Genomic DNA, 21,914 nt, shown 5'->3' on the forward strand with positions numbered 1-21,914 from the left:
GCTTTAGGAAGGTATGCTGTACGTGGTATCTGCTAAGCGTGGGTGACTGTGCCTGCTGTTCTTGCAGGCAAGAGGTGTTCCTTTCACCTAGAAAGGTTGTCCTCTAACAAGCATGGATCGTTTTGGGCATTGGATCTGAAATGACTGCAGAGAAGAGAGCGAGCTGGAGATACTTGGCATCACTTTGCATGTGCAGGGGTGGAAGCACAGCATCCTCCAGCTTGTGCTAACCTGGCTGGAAGGGCTGAGTTAGAAATGAGACATGAATGTGGATGTGGGCACAGCTTGTTAATTTTGACATGCGTATGCTATTCACAAGAAATCTTGACTTTGGAGACAAGACTCTTGTACAACAAGAGAATGCTGCTCTGGCTTTTCAGTCTTAAAATTTTACTGCTTTTTTTTGCCCTACCAAAATATTCTGAGCATTGTCAGACAGGTGTGAGAAAGCAGGAGGTGGGCCATGGGGAAGAAGAAGGTGGAGAGTAGAAAAGAGAAAATGAGAGAGAATTTAGAGACATTCAGAGCTGAGCAGTACCCACAATATTGTATTTAAACCCTGTGCATATAACTGATGAAGAAAAAGGTGGTGGTTTTATCCAACCTAAAGGGGATCAAAATATCTAAATATTTCTTATGTAGATTTTCTTAAAAAATATTTGCTGAGACTGTGGAACTGCCACAAAATGAACTGCTTCAAACCCACTGATAATGGTAAGGCATTTCCACTATGTAAATGACTGCCTACACACTAAACAGAGGATAGCAACAAAGCTTTTAAGCATGTTTTACATGTAAAGAAGCAGTTACTATTGTCTGCAGTACTGACAGTAGTTGATTTGAGCCTAAATATGTGTAAGAAGTTGCAGCAGTGATAAAGACAGCTTGTAAAAGTTGGGAGCTATAAAGAGCAGCAACTTGGTTTATACATAAGAACATGGCATTGGCAACATTTGGAATTGAGTCACTTTAATTATCAGAAGGATTTTTGTGATCTAGAGATTGTAAACGAGAGTAGGCTTAAGGAAAAAGTTGCAATAAACTGCAGCCGCTTGTAGGAATGACAAGCAGTTGCTTGGTTGAGCTAGAGTCCAGAAAGTGAAAGTATATTTGTGTGGGACACCACGGTGCTTGCTCAACAGAAACTGTTAAAATTCAATAGCTTTTTCTGTACCGGAATTATTTAGAAATGGCAGACCTAAGGCTTTACAGGAGATACAAAACCTGCTCTCTCTGTATTTCTAGAATTATCAGGGAAGGCTTAAGGAGCACGTCCATATTTATAAACTGAGGAAAACTCCACCATTCTGCCTCTTGCAATAAACACAGTATAAAAACATGTGTTAAATGCCCGCAAGGCAGTCATGCATTGTGGGAGAAGATAAGTCAAGCATTTTGGTATTGAAAAGAAAATAAAAAGTCCCAGTCCAAGATTGCTTTTGGGCATGGGAACTGAAGTCTTTCAGAAAGTTTTGGAACCTTAAAGCATATGAATGTAAAAAATCCTTCTTAAGAAGGATTATCAGTCCTAAATATAAAAAGCTCACTTTTTGTGAAAGTTGCAGAGGTTTTGCATTTGGCAAATGTTATCCAGGCCCAGAGCAGTGCGTGGCAAGCAGTTAGAAAGGATCAACCTGCCTCTACTGATTTAAAGATGACCACTAGCCCAGTGTTGCACATGAAGCACCATCCCTCTCTTGGTGGATGTATCCTCCTCTTCAGTGGGTATCAAACTTATTCCCCCTAAGACGGACACAGCCCCATCCTATTGTCAAATGAAGACTGAAAAGAGTGGGGGGCGCTGCCCCAAAGTTAGTGCATTTGAGGCTTATTTCAGGAGAACAGGCTGGGGCTGGAACAGCACCTGGACTTGTGGCTGGGCATGGCCAAGATTGTGTGGGGAGCTCCTGGCAGTCAGCCAGTGACGGAGAGCACCTTGAGATGCCAATGCATACCCAAGGAGTGCACACAGAAAGATATGACCATTAAAAGAAAAAGAAATGTAGCTATAAACCTACAGTGTGAAAAAATCATTGTAGAAAGATTGTATCTGATTTAATTATATATACTGTCTTAGTTGGGTGAAAATTTATTTAAAAAAAAAAAGTAAATCTCAATAGAGTTGAGAGTCAAGCTGCAAATATGAATACCCTCATTACTGTAGACAGCTACATCTAATTCTTTTGCATGTTAATGACTTGATTAAAGTTCCAGGTCTGAATATGCCACACATTTTAGCTGCAGAAATGCATAAAAGGGCTTAATTTGTTCTTAAAGAGAACTTATCTAGTTTTCAATCTAATATATATGACTTTTTGCTACTGTAGTCTCTATCAAAAGTCAGGGCGTGATTCCTGTAGGTTCTAAAGAGGTTGCTAAGAAGAATATTATTGTAGAGACCTTACAGTGTTGAAATGGTGGTTGCAAATGAAAGGCAACCCACCCTCTCCTCCTGCCCACCAAAACCCCCACCAAGACAACTTACTATGGATGACGTAACTTAGGAGGAGTAAACAAATTGCCTGCTTCACCTGTGCTAGTGCTGATGTCTTAACTGCTATGAAATGGAGGGGAAGAATAATTTATTTAATTTTAAATATGCCTTTGGAGTTGGCTTCAAGTCCCTGCTCCGTGGTGGGTTTGCTGTGTAGTATCAGACATTTCACATAGACTTTCCATATCATACTTTCTGTATCGTGCATTCCTATTTCTGTTAAATGAATCTGCCTCTTGTCTTTGAGAGTCTTGCACGAGTTTTTAGTTTGGTACAAGGGCTGCGAGTACTATCATAATGGGTGTTAAGGGAATTGTTTCTGCAGTATTTAGTCAAACTCAAGTAGAATTAAAATAAGGCTTCCAGTGAGAGAGTTGGTCTCAAGCACAGTGTTCCTGGCATTGAGAAGACCAGCTGTGGCAGTGCTTCTGTCTAATTCTTCACACGGCCTTTTTGACGTATAGCTCTTTCTGTATCGATCTTTGTCTGAGGATAGAAAAACAAAGCTTTGTTGTGAAGGTGACTGCACAACCACGTAGAGCATTGGTTTCAGCATGCTGCTGGCTGGCTCAATGAAGAGAACAAATCTTCAAGTAATGTTTGCTGCTGTAGTTGGTGACATTATCAAATTTCCCAGTGCAAATACCTTTGAGAGGAGCAAGCCTTCAGTTTTTCTTCTTAGGATCATTTAATGAGTCATTATTTACTTTTGTCACACAGCAATGTGGGACTTGATTTCTGGGAAAAAAAATAAACTCTGCCAAGGTTGTTGCTGAACAGAAGCAGCATATTTCCCATAACAAAGTTTCAGGTCATCGCATGCGAAGTTTCCAGATATAACTTTCATTGCAATTTCATATTTTCCACTACGTTCCTGAGGAACAGCAGCTCCTTTCAGATAAGGTGTGCTCAGTAATGAGCTTGAAAGCTGTTTCTGCTTGGAAAAGGGAAATCCATTAACAACACAGGAGAAGTACCATAAGAAGTTAGAATGTAAAGCTGGGAACAATACAGTTTGGGTTAGGACAGCAGGAATTTTAGGATGGTCGGATGTACAGTCTCAGAGGATCCTGGGCATCGCTGCCCTCCTGCTGCAGGGTGGGACAGGGTGTGCTCCCAGATTGTGATTTTGGGGTTTGGTTTCACTACAACCCTTTAAGCCAAGTGGTTTCAAGGGTCTGAGTTTGCCACTGTCCTGATGGAGTTTGGCAAGTGATGCGGGAAGAAACTTGCTTTTGTTTGCTTTAAACTTCACTGGTCTGTTGTTCCTGCACAGTGTTGGTTCTAGTTTGGGGATTTTGTTTTTCTTTAAGCTGAATAACAAAGCAAATAAGCTAAGCAAGTTTATGGGGTGCCCTCCAACTTAGAAGTGGGGTAGACTATATTGTGCCCAGCCAAGCCCTGGAGTGATGAGGGACAAATGCTCGTGTTGTCTTAGTCACACCGTGTGTCAGATGAAAAAGAAACCCAGCTATCTTCCTGGACAAGAGTAATTTCTAACCTTCATTCAGACAGATAAATTGTTTAGAAGGTGTACTTGCAAGCCTGCAGTGCCAGGGCTGGAGGAGAAAGAGGCAAAGGAGGAAATGGTATGTTTTCTCCAGACTAGCCTGGACAGTTTACTACAGTGGTTTAGGAAGTAGTAGGGACTGATTTTTGACACCATGTTAGTATGTGGGATTTGCCTCCGGTACACTTCTCGGCTGTGAACTTGGTAGGAACTACACACGTACAAACCAGCTCTTCTAACTTCTGCATGACTGCAGTGCCAGGTCCCCATCTGTTATAAATAGAGGCAACTTCAGCAAAGCTACTGTGACTTATGCCAGTCAGGGACTTGGCCCAAGATGTCAGTCTAAAACATTGATAGGAAATCTCTCTGACTTTTATTTTCAAAAACTCTTAAGTTCAGCAGCTCTGCATCCATGTTAGGGCTGCCTCTTTCTCCCTTCCCCACTCCCTCCTCGCCTGCTGCTCATATACATTTTGTTTGTCAACTTTGGAAGTGCATCAAACTAAATCAAAGTAGAGGTGTTGGGGGGGGGTTTTGGTCCCTGAATTTTGTTTTCCTCTTGAATGTCAGCTCCAGTGGAAATATAAGAACTTTTGGCTCAGCTCCGGAGGTGTGAACTGACAGTATCCTGTTCCTAGGACGTCTTTCTCTTAACCAAAATATGTAATAGATACCTTGCAGCACAAGACTACAAGAAACGTATGGCAGCTTTCTTTAAAATAGATCTAGGCAAGCAGTCAGCAATCTTGTATGTGGGTCTCCCCAGTTCTCTGACTGCTTGGTTGCAAGCCATGGGTCACCCATGGCATCAGCTCTATTAGCAGTTACTACTGGGGTTGTACAAAGCCTTACATTAAAAATAAGGGATAAGAATGTTTTTTCACAAAGTGAGACTGCTAAAATTTGCAAACAGAAAAGGGAAGAAGGTGCTTTGATTCTTGATATGCTTAAAGGGATGCTTCTCAGCCAAAGACTTGACTACAGTTCACAAGTGTCATGATGAAATCTTGACTGTTTGCCCAAATCCCATTATCATTCAGGAAGTTCGCGATGAGTAGATTTAAGCTCTAATCATGCAAAGCATAGGAAAGTATGTGAGAATACCTACCTTTTATGGCATGGCATTTGTTGGCAGTATCGCCTTGGCTGTAGCAGACAAGATTAAAGGATTAGGAAGTAAGCCAGATACCAAACTGCTGCTGCTGAAGTTCTAATCTGCCAGTATATTGATTACAGAGGAATTTTTTTAAGCCTTCGGTACAGCATCCTGTATCCTTATTTCTATGTTAGCTTGTAACTGTATATCTTTGATAAAATGGAGACCTTATTTTGTACGAAATGTGAGGTCTCCTATTGTTGAGATGCAATCAATTAGTTTGGTCCATTTCTGTAGCTGTCTGTGAATTTGGTTCTTTTTCTTTTTTCCTGTGAAGTTTACTGTGAGAGAGAACCAGATTTTTAACAGTGTTAATATGAGTAGGGAAACCCATGCTGAAGTCTGTTCTTATACTGGGGCAAGAGCAAACTTCAGTCTTCTTTGGAGGATGCTGGCCATACCTGACGCTGCCTGCCTGCGATCGAGTTTCTTCTCTGGAAGATGTTCTAGAACAGAGCCTTAAGGCTTGTTCTCCAAATCCCTGCTTAATTTATCGTTTTTCCCCAAGTCAGATTATATTGTAATGCCGCTACTTAAACAACTGAGGAATTCAGCATTTTTAAAAATTAGCAATATGAATGTAAGGAATTGAATGTTAAGCTCCTGACTTTCCTTTCTGTGTAAGGTTACACTCGGTAGGATGCTTTTCCACAGGGCTCTCAATCTGGGCTCGTTTCGTTAATAGCACCAAGGGAGCAAGCTGGTAGGAAAACACTCCTGATGGATTGAGGTAGCGTGAAGGTAGAGTGGAGTGGGACCCAGGCAAAACGGAAATCCAGGGAAACTACTCCATCAAGTGTTGAAAGGTAAAACTGGCACTGCAGTACACTAAAAATACTGGTCTTCCTTGGGCCAGAAGCAAGGTGCTTTGCAGGTGAAACATGCAAACCCCCTACTAATCTTCATAGGGACAGATTTAGCTCTGAGTTGCATAACACTTCAAGGGATGACCTTCATTTTAATTTGATGTTTACTCCCTTAAAAATCTAACGCAGTGGCCAGTTGAAGGCTGATCTCTTTCTTCTGAACAGTTCTAATACAAGCAAATGTTTTGCAGGTATACAAATCCCATTCAACTGCATACTTTAAAAGTAAATATTTACTTGCTTTCCTTTGAAATTGCACAGTAAGAGTTCCAAGATTTGTAGGGAGAGAAAAGTAAGCAGTGTATTTAATTACTCTGTTAATTGTTGACGGATATAAAGGCTGGTCTACACATACAAATGTCACTGAAATAATTTCTAGGTTTAGATATGGCAGGCTTTCTTGCTTCCTTCCACCATGGAAATCAGAATCCTCCTGACCTGAGCCTATATTTTAGTTATTCACTTATTTATTTAGGATATTTGTGTTGCTCACTGCTTAGAAAAAGTTTAACATCTACATGTAGACCTTGATTTTTTTTTTTTTCCAAATGAGTCCACTCTCGCATAGCTACTTGAATCAACTGAAGTAGATTTTTACTAAAGTTCTTGGCTTCTAGGGCTTTCTGAGAAACTATGCTGAAAAGTTCCTGAAAATTTCTAAAAGAGAACAAAAAATTTATAAAAAATCTTGGTTGGGAAAGCTAACTAGGAAATGCACAGGAATAACTTAATATGACCTGATTTTCATGAAAATGCAGTGCTATGAATAATTGCATTTTTGAAAAAGGAAATAAGAGCTCTTAAATGTCAGGTCTTCAAAATCTCATCGCTATTTAGATTTAAAAGCCATTGCTGACAGATTTTTAGCTGGGTGGCAGAAAATATGTAAATGGTTTCTTCCAGTATTTTTACTTAAAGCCATTGAGCTTTTGCTTGCTTCTGCCTGCATCCCAGGGGCTGCCCCAGGACTTGTTTTGTCACGCCCTGACCGGTACCTTCAGGAACCCCAAAACTTTGTTCTGCTGTATCACCTCTGTTCCCAAATGCTGAACGAGGTTGGGGGAGTGTACAAAAGCTAAAAAATTTCTTATAAGCCTCAGAAACAGGTGCCAAATATTCATGTTGCTGATCTGCCAGGCAGAGGCTGGAGCTGAGCAGCCCTCTGGCCATATGCAGTAGCTGCTCCTCATCATTGCTTTGTCTTTTGGGTTAATGACAGAGCTCAGGGAAATGTGCAGCTGGGAAAAAAAGTCCTTAATTCTGAACTTAATTTGGATTACTTAATTTAAAAATTGTGAATTCCTAAGCTTTTTAATTGACTTAGAGGATACAGCATGGCATTCATCTTGCCTAACACTAGATACCTACAAACTGCATCTAAGCTATAGCCCGTAGTCAGTGGAGAGAAAAAGACGCTTTTTGGGTGCAATTCAGATAGCATGTGTTAGTCACCTGCCTTAGATTTTTCTGGGGGCCTGATCCGTGCTGAATAAAAAGTGGGTGCAGATGCCTCTGGTCACCCCATGCAAGTTGCTAAGGGTAGTAGGAACAGCTCAGTGTGTACTCTGCTCCTCACTCCTGCACCCTGTTTGTAAATAATTATAACCAATATAGTCTATAAATAATAGAATTTTCATGGAAATATTTCCAAATCCCACCTTTTTCATAAATGTGAGTTAAAACCGCTTGTACCAGAGCAGCCTAATCTGAGCAGCACTGTGCATTTCTGTCCATTTTACCAGCACCTAAAGTCTTCCCTGAATTTTGAGTTGGTAAGAGAAGGATTAGTATATAGAAAAATAAAGAACAACCAACCCTACCTTGTTTCAGCAAAATGTGTGGAGACTGAGTTACCAGCTTAGGACCTATTGCCTCCAGTGGGATGCAAAAAATGTGCATTGGGATGGCTTCAGGTGCCTCCCTGAATTGCAGGGAGAATGTGGGTGGTTTTTTTGGTTTGTTTTTGTGCTGTTTTTTTCAATGCATTTGTCAACGTGGCTGAAAACTGGCCTGAAAGGGAGAGCGGTAATTGCTGGGGGACCTGTCAGCAGAGAGTAAAGAAAAGGAGGGTGAGTCAGTGCAGAGTGATACTGTTTTTAAAATCCCGAAAACCCCCTCCACTACTGTGCGGAGTAACAGGTGTAACCACAGGCTTTTCCCGCTCCCTCCCCCAGCCCAACCTAATTTAGGTTTCTAAGCCTATGGAATGAGTACAACATGATGGAGCCAAAGTTTATGAAAAAAAAGCCATGGTAAAATAGGCTGTAAAATAAATGCAAACGAAACCTAAAGTAAAACAGCTTTTATTCACATGAAAAAATAAACCTGTTAGCTCTGATAATCAATTAAAATATTATAGAATCAAGCAATCACAGATGTAGAAGCTTATCCTCCTTAAAGTCATTATAAATCACATCCTTTCCTAAATCTCTCTATTCCCTCTTATTGCTTACATTATAATCCCTGCCCGGGTATCATTTTCACTGCTAAACATACTGTTTGCCTGTCAGTTTATTAAGGTTTGTCTTGATAGTGCCAAAACAAATGCTCTTTTTCAAAGATAAAAGGAAGGCTAATATTAAAATAATAATTTCGCTGCTTTGCTAGCGGAGCATAATTATTGAAGAAATTGGCACGTGAAATCTCTGAGGTGATAGGGAATTAGTATGTCAATAGGAGCCTGCTTTGAAGTTGACCTATGCTTTCTCAGTGTTGAGCTTACCAGGTTTCTTGCGATATAATGTGGGGAAAGAACTTTTTTTGGGGGGAAACAACCAACAATAAAACTGTTCTTCTTTACTGTTTTTAATTAATTAAAAGCTTTCATAAAAATAGATGGGACGCATAGACACAAAAAGTAAAGACAGAAAAATTATAGACTTGAGACTGATAAGAATAGCAAAGGGGCTTTAAGGGGTCTGGGACAATTAAAGAAAATGTGAAACTATTGGTTTTGTACGGGAGCTGTTGTTTGGTGACATCAGGCTGACAGCAATGATGTCAATAAAGCACTCCTGAGTACTGTGAGTGCAGCAGGGTTGAAGAGTGTTATTGGATATAGTGAGGAGTGCTGTAAGTTACTGCTACAAAAGCAAACACTTGCATTAAGCCTGAAACTGTTATTGGTCAACTTGAAGCCTGGAGGAAGCATCAGCCTAACAGCTTAACAACCCTACTGATTTATATGGAAAAGCTATTATGAACGAGAAGCAGAGCTACTAAAACATATCCTAAAATCAGGCTTGAGAACAGATGAGATGTAAATGAAACATGTTTATTTTTAATATGCTTTAGTTTGTGGCAGGCAAACCCAGCGCCAAGGAAAGCTGCCAAGGTCATGGCTGTGCTAGTGCTCAGTAGCGTGAGCATTGAGAGAAGCTGCTAGTAAGTGGGAAGGCTTTTAGACCTTGAACAGTCAATACCACTTCAGTTTGAAATCCTCAAGTTACATGAAGACTTGATTAAATAAAATCTAAATAACATGTCATCCAAATATGTACTTTATATATGTAAGATTATATACAATCTTATTGTAACAAGAGCGAGACAAGCAATGTCCCCTTTTGGCATGGGTAAGACTATTTCAAATAAGAAATAGAAATGGCTCCAGGTCATGGCAAACAGCTGATGGATCACTATGGTTGGACATGTATGGACATCAGAAAAAAATGGCAGTCTGGTCTCCAGTAGACCAGAAGACTGGGAATAACAGTGCTTGAGATAAAGAAATAGGTCAAGATGGAGCATGGGTGAAATGTGTAAAAGGGGGGAAAAGAAAAATCTCTCTGTTAAGAGCAGTCAAGTGTCTTCCTATGGAGTTGCATTTCACTTCACATTAAAAGTGAAACTATATGTTCTTTAATGCTCACAACTTCCCTTAAAGATCAAGCCAGCCAGAAACAATTGATGGTTCATGATTTTGGTCCTGGAATTGTAAAGGTGTCCTCAGTGATGTTATGTCAATTTATACCAGTTGGTAATCTGGACAATGAGATGGGTCCCCCATATCTCCATAAAGATTTATGTAGCTCAGAGAAAGGCAAATGTTGAGAGTAGAGTGAAGAGTTGATTATGGTTGAGCGTAGTGTTTGCATTAAGGTAACTGTACTGATTTTGGTGTCATTCTTTCAAATTTGTCTCTTAAGAATAGACTGTCTGTTGGAGTTTATCAGTGGGGAACTACCTATTTAGCTGAGGGAAGGAAGTCTTTAATTTAGTAATACTTTTTTTTTTTTTCTATAACTGAAAATGAAATGTAAGAGTTATCATCAAATTTGAACACTTGGTTTTCCGTTGTGGAATTTGGAGAAGAGTGTGTGATCCCTGGGGCACTCATCCCAGTGCTCCCAAGTCCCAAGGCTTTCTTCTGCTTTGGAAATGTCACCCAGAGGAGACAGGACACTGTAAACTCAGTGTAGAGGGCTGAAGTTCCTTGTCTTTTTGAGTCCTCATCACGTTAGTTACATAGAAAGCTAATTTTTAAAGAAATGTGACTGTTGGGCAGATTTGTTTTCTGATTAATCATTAGATAATAGGTGCAGATTATATTTTTGTGACTGCTGCTGAGTTGAGCCTAGACCAGAGTTCCCACGAGATATCAATTGGTTGTTTCTGGCAGTCCTCTTAATAAAACTGAGGTTTTGTTAAATTCCTCGTCTCTGAATGTAACAGATTCTTTTGTCAAAGTTGATGGGACTCCAACCTCTCCTCACTATAACCCTGCCTCGAGGCAGTAAGTGAGCTATAAATGTTCCACTACTTCAGGACTATGATGAATCAGCTGAAAAGTTTCAGATAAAAAGACATCTTAAGTTATTCCATTTTTAGTCACAATTCTTCCTGCCTGACTGTGTGAAGACCTGAGCATCTTGGTGTCCCATTCATTTAATGGAGCCATTGGACATCAGTGATACTGAAAGCTGTTTTCAAGCTGCTTCAATGTGAGTAACTTGAAGCCCGCAATGCAATAAATCTTTCCTTGAATGTATGCAGACCGCTATAAAGAGGTAAGTGAGCTACCAGTTCTTCTCTCGAACACACTAAAAATGTACTTGCTTAGTTGAATTTCTGGAGCAATTAGAAACTAAATTTTTAACATGCTCTTGACCAGAGATGATGATGTGTGTGAAGATTGATCTAAAGTTTGGGTTGCATTTTTAAATATATTTTGATTTGGATGAAGTGGTACTCTCTTTTTTGTGTGTGTGTGTACGTATATATGTTAAGCTTTCTGCTTTTAAATTCATTGCTTTGCTGCAGAGGTAAGGAGGAAGGCTGTTGATAAGTCAGTTTGAGATTCTCATGGCAGAGGGGAGTTGGCCTGGTAATGGGCACCACGTGCTCAACATTGAAAATGCCGCTCCGACCCTTTCCTGGCATGCACACTCCGGACAGAAAGATATTTTGACATTTTTAATGTGATATGAAAGCATATGGATATCCTCTTGTGAAATACAACCAACTTACGTGTTTTATGTCACTCTGCTTTGAGACAGCTGGAGCTGAAGACAGGCTGTAACTATAAACACCATTAGTCCTTTTTTCCCCATCTGTGTGGAGCACAGCCATCCCTCCTCCTGTGCTTTTAGACCCGTAAGGACTGCAGTCTACCTGCCCCACCTGCACACCACAGGGACATTGAAAGGTGCCAGGTAAACTGAGACACTGACAGCTAGACCTTTGTGTGTATAAGGTTGTGTTAATATTTATTGGCTGTGTAATTATTAACTGAAAATGTTAATTACTGCTTATGCTGTAAGATTTTTATGAAAAAGTCATAAGAGATCCTTCAGATTATTTAGAAAAAGGCAAGAAAAAAGTAAGATCTAGTTGCTGTCCATAAAGAGATGCTTTGGATCTAAAACAAATTGTTTCATGAAGGCCTGAGAAAAGTCTATGGGCTTTACTAGGCAGGTGGCCAGGTTGGCGCTGTCTGGTCCTAACAGGAGTTTAACCTCTACTAATTAATCTCTGTTGACCGAAGATGAATTTCAGTGTCTAGTAAGAGTGGCGTGGTGGAGGTTTTTGCCTTTTAAAATGTGGTTTAACACAAGCCTACATGTAACAGTAACAGGAGCGCCTCCAGGGCAGCGAGGAGACGTGCCCTCAGGAGCCTGTTTGCAGAGGCTGGGATGTTGCCAAGCATCAGGGCACAGCCAGGGTGATGGGGACCAGATTGTAGGCAGGGCTGTGGGAAGGGGGATGATCAGTGGGGTGGGGGAGTCCAAGGTGGACACATGCAGTGTGGTGGAGCAGTTTCCCGGGCTTTCATCACATAACATCAGTAGTGAAGGCTGTTGCCTTACTTTGGGCACCATCCCCAACGTCAGCGTTGGAGAATGTGTGCACCGATATCAATGGTGACCAGCAGGAGGATGCTGCAACCCTCCCGGCTGGTTTTTGGGAGCTGCTGGGAGAACCGATGGCTGGAGGAGGGTGTTCAACACGAGTGCACTGTACCCAGATGAGCCCCCCAGTGCAACAGCTACTTAAAGCGCTCCCCAAACTCCCCCAAAGGAAGGGGAGGACTCGCTCAAGGGCAGCACCGAAAAGCCTTTTGCAGTCATTAATGCTGTCCCTCGTGCTGCAAGCTGCCTGCAATGAGCATGTCGACATCTCTGCGACATGCTCGGATTTCAAAGGCGGTCCTCCCAACCAGCTGCATCTGAAGAAATCGAGCGATTTTCTTAATTTTTTTATTTTTTTTTTTTTTAAGATACCATGCCAAGCCTTTTGAAATGAAAGCTGGGGCAGGCCTAGTGGAGATTAATGTAGGAAAAATGCTGCTGGCTTGATAAGCCACAGATGTCTGTGAGATTTGTTGAAGCTGTTGACAGCTCGTGATGGTTTGCAGCTTGTGAGGTCCCCCTGCCCCAGGACCAATGCGCTGGATATGTGGCTGGTGGTGTGGGGCAGGGTTTGGCCCAGCATGGTTTTTGGGTGAAGGGTTTGAGGAGGCCTGGAAGAAAAACTGATGAGAGCTTTAGACCTGATCTGGACCCAGACTGTTGTTGCAGGCTTTTCTTATGTGCTGCGCCTATTTATGCAAAAGGAGTGACTTATTTTAAAAAATAATGTCACTACTGGCAACTGTTTTTATAACACTGTAGTGCGAAGACAAGTAAGCTGGTGAAATTCTGTGAAAGCATAAGATGGTGGTGGAAACTCGGCCTATTGCACTGATCTTGCAGGATTGAAAAGGTGATTTATGTTGGTGGAACCATTCCCAGTGGGGAGATAGGAGCTGTGCTTCTGTTAACTCTACATATGTAATTAAAACTGCACAACTTTTTTTAGAGAAGACCTTCATTGAGTCCTGTTAGGTAGTACCAGTAACACTAACAAATTGACAGCAACTTGTTGTTTGCCCTTTTTAAGAGCATCCTCTCATCAAACACTATCACAGGAGCTGTGCAGAGTGTGACAGGAGGTCTACCTGCAGCCTCTTGGGAAACAGGGTGGTCTGGGTGTGATGAGAGTTTTTGTTCAAAGTTGTAATTATTTCTTCTCAGTCGTCCTCCCTTCCTTTTCCTGCCACTCAGTCTGCTTCTGAAATTTTGGTAGATTGACAGAAGGGGTGCTAATAACAGTCACTTCAGGGTCTGTAATATTATACATGAGGTTAGGACTTCTCATCTGTATCACTTATTTTAATATATATAAAAATAATTTATATATTATTTAATTCTAATTTCATCAGCTATTTTATCACCTTGTCATTTAGGATTTCAGGTATTGGGGTTTTTTTGGAAGCAAGTATTTTTAAAATTTCTTCTGTCAGGACACATTTGTGTTGCTTTGTTTTTAGAAAGTTACACATGATTGGTTATATAAAAGTATGACAAAATTCATAATTTCTTGACGTTTTCCATACATATAGACTACATTCTTTTTGAGATGCTGCCAGTTAGACTATTTTTGATTCAAGCTCTGTTGTCTTCATGATATCAAGGCCAAGTACTTCACTGACCTGTGGAGATAACGTACACATGAAGTTATCCCTTGCATGCTGTCACTGACCTTTCATGCAGAAATCCCTTGGGAGTCTCATTCTCTGCTTGGATTAAGGTTCTTCCGAAGCTGCATTCTTGCATGCCCTGATATTATATGTTCAGATTTATTTTAGACAGAAAATGAATTTAATTAAATTTGTTGTTAGTTTTAATTTTGAAGTGATGCTTTTTTCATCACCTTAAAATACCTTTGCACATACTGGTGTTTATATGCAACTTCTTAGTACCAATACTTTCCACATCTGGATAACAGATTAGAATTGGTACAACCCCAATGTCCAACAAGTCTCAGGCAAATGCAGAAAATTGCTTTGCCAAAATATTTTGAAAATAATTTGAACCAAAATAATTTGGGGGATTCTTTTCTCACAAGAACAGCAAAGTTTTCTGTACAATTGTGATAAACACTAGGTAAGAAAGTATACTCGCATTATCTTGAAATGGATGTAGTGCTTTAAGTGCAAATTTATCTATAATATGAATCTATGCATGTGCTGGTAAACGGATTAGCAAAGATTCAGGCCTTTCTTGTCATCTTTGCAATGCTGTCATTTTTTCCTAGTGGCAGCCTCTATTGCATACCCAGGCTGGTACATTTTGCCTTGTGTCTAATCAACATCTCGCGGTACACTTCGGAGGCAGCCGATATTTAGCATATGTTTTTTTATTGGGAAAACTTGTACATTGGTAGCACACACGAGTTTGATAGAGGTAGCTGAGAAATAATTTCCATAAATGATATGAAAACTTTTATTCCCTGTACCCTCAAAAGTAGCAACAGTTTTAGGGGAATTTTAAAGGAAAATGGTATAAAACTTATGTAACTTTATTTACAATAAGTAACTACAACAATGTAACTTTAGTTACCCAAAATGTTTGGATATTTGAGGAAGAAAATTGAAAATTGTTTCATTTCAATTCTTCTATAAAATAAAGAGGTTCCAACATTTTTTGGAGTAGGTGAGAAGGATGGAGACTGGCTATGTTATATATCATGTTATATATAAAATCAGCTTGATCTCATAGATCTTTCCAATATCTTGTGTTCACAATTTGTGGGGGGAAATAAAAAGTATTATAGATTGGGCTCATCTGATTCTTCTTTATGCTTATGAGCACCCAAGAGATTGGCATAGCAATAGTAAAGTAAATATCTGATGCCCTCTAGTACCATCATGGTATTAACAAAGGAAACGCTGTTATCTGCATTTGCAAAGGGGTAACTGAGGCACTGCTCAATTGAGCCCCAGAGAGGATTTTTTTGTCAGCTTTCCTCTTTGCGGTTTGTCAGTGCAAAGAAATTTTCTGTTCTTGTTGCTTTTGTGGCTCCTGTGGGGCTCTTGGTAAAGCTCCCACGTGTTACTGTCTAAAATCCTGTGTGCTTGGGTGGCATTTATACCTTCAGTATTCAGGACATTATTTTTCCTTACCCAGCAGAATAAAGGATTAGTTCATCAGCTGTAGATTGGTGTGTGCCTTTGCAGGTAAATTCAACAATGTAAATGTAAATCCAACTGCAGGAGTTTTGTGATGGGCAGCAGGGTAAAAATGTCCCCCCATTTGGGACAGGAACGTGCCTCCCTATCTCCAGACAAGGTTTCCTTTAGGTAGCTTGTCTGTTGGGCTAAGCCAACCTGCAATGGGGATTTCAGCATTGTTTCTAGCTTTGTTATGCAAGTCTGTAGGGTAAGACATAAGCACAGTTTAATGAGGCTCTAAGAAAAGGAGTTTGAGTAACTTACACATTCTCCGAGTTTTTGGCAGACCACTGTGCCGTAGCTGAACTATGACTTCTAAGTAGCTCTTAGTGCCTTTAACCATCAAGAGCATGAAAATAAGATTCATGTTATTTAAATCCATTATTTGTTGGGTGGAATGGGTCTATAATCGGAAAATGTCTTAAGGAAGCGGGTATCTGAATAAAATTGCTTGTGAAGTTTTCTTTGTGGAAATAAAAATACAAAACTTGCCATATAAAATGTCAGAAATGGCAGTGCTACCTAAAACGCCTGCAGGACTCTTTGTTGTGTTGTGTGTTTGTTTGGGGTTTTTTGTTTTTTTGTTTGTTTGCGGGGGGGGGTGGGGGTGGGGGTGGTTTTTTGGTGTGTGTTTGGTTGTTTGTGTTTTTGTGTGTGGTTGGTTGTTTTTGGGTTTTGTTTGTTTGTGGTGGGTTTTTTGTGGTGTGTGGTTTTGGGGGGTTTTTTTTGGGTTTTGGTTTGTTGGGGTTTTTTGGTTGGTTTTTTTTGTTTGTTTTTGTTGTTTGGGGTGGGGGTTTTTTGGGTTTTTTTTGGTTTTTTTTTTTTTTTTTTTAGAATAATGGAAAAGTGTAACTTATGCCTAGTAATTAATGGTGTTTTACCACTGAAATATACACCACTGGGAGGAATAGTCACCAGAACCTTTCACACCTGCGCGGGGTATGAAATTCCAAACAATTAAAACAAGTAATATTTCCTCCTGAGCAGGAGTGAAAACAAATGTGTTAAAGCAGAATGTATGATAAATGGGAAATGTACTGTCAAAGACTTTGACGCATCTTTTCATTCCCAAAATTAAAAATGGAATAACTTTGGGAGCAAGTGTCACTTGCAAGGCTGAATTAATTGTAGTATTCCTTGTGAAAGGCTTTTGCTTTTCAAGAATGGTAACAGGGAGTTGTGTGGTTTTGCTTGTTTTTTAAAAACAAAACAAAAAGGTACAATGCCATTTCGTATTTTGGTTGAGAACTGAAAACAAGTAGTATGGGGTTAAAAGTAATCTTAAAAATGAACAACTTGTCTGTATTCCTACTTATCTTCTATCTGGAAAGAACTGTAGAATAATAAGAGTCTACAGTTGGGATACCATACGCAAGCTTTTATGTTAAATATTAGTTCACTTTGTCCTGTCCTTGCTGCATAGATGTTCACTCTCTATTTCTCCAAAGGGGGGGGGGGGGGGGGGGGTGAAGGCCGTGGCGTATCAGTCACTTCATTTTTACACGTGCATATTCCATGGGTGTTATTAGATTTTTAGTTGTTACATTTAAAAAAATGTATATGTACCTTGAGAAAGTGAATACCTAAAAAGAAGGATCTTTTAGTTGACAGCTCCAAATGTCATTCCTCAGTGTTTGTGGAAGTATATTAAAATTATTTCTTTAGAAGAGAAAAGGAGGTGAGTTGTTTGACAGAAAGAAAAAAAAAAAGGCATTTGACTTTCATTAGTTTGCATTTTCATGGTCATCTTTGTAGAGAAAGGGTAAAAAAGCATTTAAGAAAACAAAAGCTGAAATCCTTTGCAGCTCTGGTGCAAAGCAGGAAGAGCTGCCTGTGCTCTGCAGGCGCTTGGTGCCGTCCCTCTCCTGGTTCCCTATTTTTGGAAACCTCTGTAGAAGGTCAGTGGAAAACATAACCCCCAGTTCCTAAGGCAAAAGCAGCCTGGATTATCATTCATGAGAAACTAAAGACGGATTGCTAGTAGAGAGCAAATAGTTACGCCTGTTAGTATTTCCTAGATGAACGCAAGCAGCTTAAATTTCAGTTGTTCAAAATTAGTTGCTGAATTAAAAAAAAAGTTTACCTCCCCTCCCCCCCCCCCCCCTTTGGTCAATCATTCATTGCTTATATCTAATGTTTGAAATCTAATCGCTGCTGCTGAGGAATATTTCAGGAAACTATCTAAACAAAGCCTTTTAATACAAATTTTAAGAGAACAGCTATTTGTCAATTTAATAAGAATCATATATACATTCATAATCATATAATTTGTTCTGTTTTAATGTGCAATTGCTGCACTTGTATTAAGAAGCAATAAATACCTATATTGATACCTCATGTGTTTCATTAGAAATAGTCATTGAAAGAAAAACATACAGCAGATCACAAAAGAGGTGTTTGGAAATTCCTTGTTTCCTTGATGGCTGTCTCGTATTGAGGCTTCTTGGCTCTGGTCAGACTGGGATGCACTGGACAGGAGGTTGCTTCCTGTATCTGTGACCTGTGCTGGTTTTTGTCTCTAACAAAAAGAAAAAGGATGAGGGATTGGGATAGAGGGGAGTGTCAGGGTGAGATACATGGAGGATTTGACTCAGGGTTTTGGTCCCAAATATGCCTGTGCCCATCCTACTCTTTAGCTCCAGCTCCCCAACAAGCGTGCCTTCACGAGTGCAACAGCGCCGGGTTTTGCCTGTGGTGGCCGGGGCTCTGGTCCTCAGCGCACCCCTGCTTGAGAGTTGTGACTTTGTCCCTTTTGTGCCGATCGGTGGCTGTGACTCAAGAAATCTCAGTACATGCCTTCTCCAAGAAATCTGGATTTGTGTTGTCTTTTAAAAATCTTTTTAATATTAACTAAAATAATCAAATCTTAAAGTATATTTAGAAGTTGCATTTTAAAATTTCAGTCCTTCAGAAGGGTAGAAAGTGCCAATTTCATCATTTGATGAATACCAAAAGCTGATTTATGGCTTCTTTTGACACTCGGTCATGCAGCAGAGGCAAAGGAGCAGCTGGTCATGCAACCAGTAAAAGTTAAAATAAAGGGGAGGAAATGCTATATAACAGAAGCAGAGGGATATTATTAGCTCCTGCACTCTGCTAGAGAAGATCCAGGGAATGAGAGAAGCTCTTTAGGAGGCCAGGGAAATTTCCCCAAGGCTCCCGTACCCGTCTCCCACACACCAGCTTTCAGGAGTGGTGTTTACCAGTGGGAGCCAGTCTGGACAGAGCTGAAGGGCAATAGATGCAGGGAGGTGCTGGGCAGTCCTGCAGCTGAGTCCAACACTTGCAGTGTGTTTTTGCTGAAAGGGATTTCTTCAGTGTAATTAAGTGTGCTGGATAAGAGATAAAAAAGTCATGAGTTGAAGCAGCTTGGGGAATTAAAACTGAACTTTTTTTCTGTGTGTTGCATTATCGAGTTGGGCAGGACCAGGGTGACCCTTCATTTGAAGGCAGGTGGCGAAGTACAGACCTGCTGGATGGACGTTGACGGTTGCACCTGGATTGCAATGTTCAGAGGATGCCATGTCAGTAACACATGGAAAATCGGGATTCCTGTTCCTGTCCCGTACAGCCTTCTGTCATGGGAAAGATGGGGCAGTCCATTTCCTAACCTTACCGAGCTTGCTCTTAGGGCCTTGAGTCTTGCTCATACATCTCTCAGGGAGAAACTGCTCCAGACAGTGATTGCTCTGACAGTGCAACCTCCTCTTCTTCCTCCTCCTATTTAACTACCTGCTTCCTGAGATGAGCCCTCAACCCTCTGAGCTCACTAGGCTGGCAAAGAATGTGAGGTGCTGTAACGTGTACAAATTCAAGTTTCTGCAAGGGGTGAAAAGGCAGGAAAAATTAACATTAGTAATATTTACCTAAAAAAACACAAACAAAAAAACCCCCAAAACCCCCAAACCACCAAAACAAAAACAAACAAAAGAAAACCCACAACACCCATCCCAAATTTCTTAAAACAGAAAGAAGCTATTCACATAGGAAACCATAGAAGGAGCATTTAGAAGAGCAAAGAAAGCATTCAAACCCTGGAAAAGGTACGTGTGATACCAAATGAGGCCAGGTCTGGCTCACGATGGTTTTTGTGACCCTTCTGCCCATATTCCAGATGAAATTCCCCTTTCTTAAATACTGAGAGGGTTGAACCATACCCAGTACACTGAAGGAGATACCATTGAGACTTGCGTAGCGGCATGAATACTTCCCTGTGTCTGCCAAGGACTCCTCTTGTGATACAGCGTAAGATAGCATTCACTGTTTTTGTAAGTGCATCATGTTGATGCTGATAGTTACTGCAGGATCAACTCAGGCACACAACTGCTTCTCAGTCATTTGCAGCTTTTAATGAGCTATCAAATTGTAAAAATAAACCCTTGCAATTAGTCTCATGCATTTAACATTGCATTTTACAATATGGAAAGGTCACTGTCACTTGCAATTTTTCTTAAGTTTAGCCATTTCCTTGCATATAGCAGCCCCCAAATTCTGTTCTGCTGGCAATGCTTTTCAACTTAATTCATTGAAAGATTTTGTATTTTTGTCTCAAGGTAATGAAGGAAAACACTTAAAGATCTGCCCCATAGCTGTTCTTGAAAATTTCTGCCAGTAATTTTTCTTCTCCAACCTGATACTTCTCAGACATACTCATTTCCATTTTGTCTTGGCTCAACTTCTCATGCAATTTACAGTTTATCTGCTAATCTTTAATCTTTGGAGTAATGTTTCTCCTGTGTCACCATGTCAAATGGTTTATTAATGTCCAAACATGAGAGATCTCTTACATCAGCTTTCTTTGATAAGAGTTTTCTAGAAGAAAAAAAGTCATTTAATTGGGTACACACAATACTTGGTAAGTCGGTCTATGTTATACACTCACTTTCCCCTTTGTCTCGTCAAGCGTCTCTCTCCTTCAGGATTTCTTAAAAAGCATTAAATACTTAAATCTAATTCTTTGGAGTAATTTATCTGAGCTCTATTTTTAAATATCGGCACTATATTCTTGCAGTATTTTTTTTTTTAATCAGCTGGAAGCATCTGTGACCTGGAAAACTTATCATAAATACTTAATGTAGCTGCTTCTGCCTTTCTTTCACATGTGTCCACCAACATGGATATATTAAATTTCTTGAGTTTTGCTTCCATCTTAGTTGTGATCATCTCATATCCTCATTGCGATTATTTATATTACCCTGATCCATCTTGAAAACTGAGGTCAAGTTCTCATTTAAAGCTGTTTCTAGAGAATCCTCAATCTGTCCTATCTGTATTGTATAACACCTTTTTTTTTTTTTTGCTCCCTTGCTGTTCTCCTCTTATTTGTACACAACAGTCTTGTTGCTGGCTGTTCTGAAAGACAACTCTTCAAATTTGCAAAATGGCATTTGTTCAAATTTGTATTCAAAAATAGAATAATCTTTTTTATAGACAGTGTGATATTTTTCATATACCTTAAACTTTTTTCTAAATCCATTTTGCACTTTTTAAAATCAAGTGTGTATTTGTGTCTTTAGAAAGTGAGGAATGTTTTATTTATTAAAAAAAAGAGCTAAAAAGGAAAAGCAACAGCTCCCAAACTGCAGACTGGAAATTAGTTTGTCCTTAGCGAGCGAGATGGTTTTGGCAGCAATCACACCAAACAGGGATTTTCCAATCTTGGCTGCTAACGTGAGATTCCTTGTTTAGGATCACATTGCTTGTAGATTACAGAATTGGCCACAGAATAGACACACTACTCAAATGACAGATTTGTCCAACCTGTGCCGTGTTACAGGAAACAGGGCCATGTTTTGTAAACCAGAGCTAATATTTTCCATCTGTAACCAAGTACAAGACGGATGAAGGACATAAAGAATATTCTGCAATGGAGAACTACTGGAAGAAGAAATCCCTAGTCTTTAAAATAAAATAAAATTACACTTCATTTTTGTTTATTTCTCTCATTATTAATTTGTAGGGTCCTGAAAACTAATGTTATTCTTTTCTAGAAAAGTGTATCTTAAACAGCCCAAAGCAGCTATGAGCAGACAGATTCTCCAGAGAGACTTTTGTAGCTGTTCTGCACTTTGAGACAAAACATTTCCATTTAGTAGTTGACTTCATAACATTCCCATGAAAATGCATTGTGTATGTTGTTGGGCAAAATGTCAAAGATGGGTCAGTTGTTATGTGCTTCCTGCCCACTCCTTCCTACAGGACTGAACAGGCTCTGCCAAATTTGCTTTCTTTTCTAATATACCCAAACTTATATATGTTATGAGAAAACCAAGACTCCTGCTTTACCCCAGTAATCCCCATTGAATGTGACAAATCTAGAAATGAAGTGCTAGATGTTGGCCATAAAGAGCTTCCTATTTCTCACACAAAGAATGAACAATGGTAAATATTTCACA

At 39.9% G+C, this 21,914-nt stretch overlaps 1 long non-coding RNA gene across 5 annotated transcripts in view; it reads left to right on the top strand.

The window, feature by feature from the left end:
* LOC140653515 (uncharacterized) overlaps window positions 1–21,914 on the top strand; it is a 61,786-nt gene that overhangs the window by 27,953 nt on the left and 11,919 nt on the right. For 2 of the 5 annotated variants that reach the window (XR_012043147.1, XR_012043148.1), the window contains exon 3: window positions 10,857–11,035. This is a non-coding gene — a long non-coding RNA (uncharacterized lncRNA). Of the gene's footprint in view, window positions 1–10,711; window positions 11,036–21,914 lie in introns of those variants that run through there. The other 3 variants (XR_012043150.1, XR_012043149.1, XR_012043146.1) reach the window with 3 other exon arrangements.

The sequence above is a fragment of the Ciconia boyciana genome, chromosome 6, assembly GCF_034638445.1.
Source record: "Ciconia boyciana chromosome 6, ASM3463844v1, whole genome shotgun sequence".
Classification (NCBI taxonomy): domain Eukaryota; kingdom Metazoa; phylum Chordata; class Aves; order Ciconiiformes; family Ciconiidae; genus Ciconia; species Ciconia boyciana.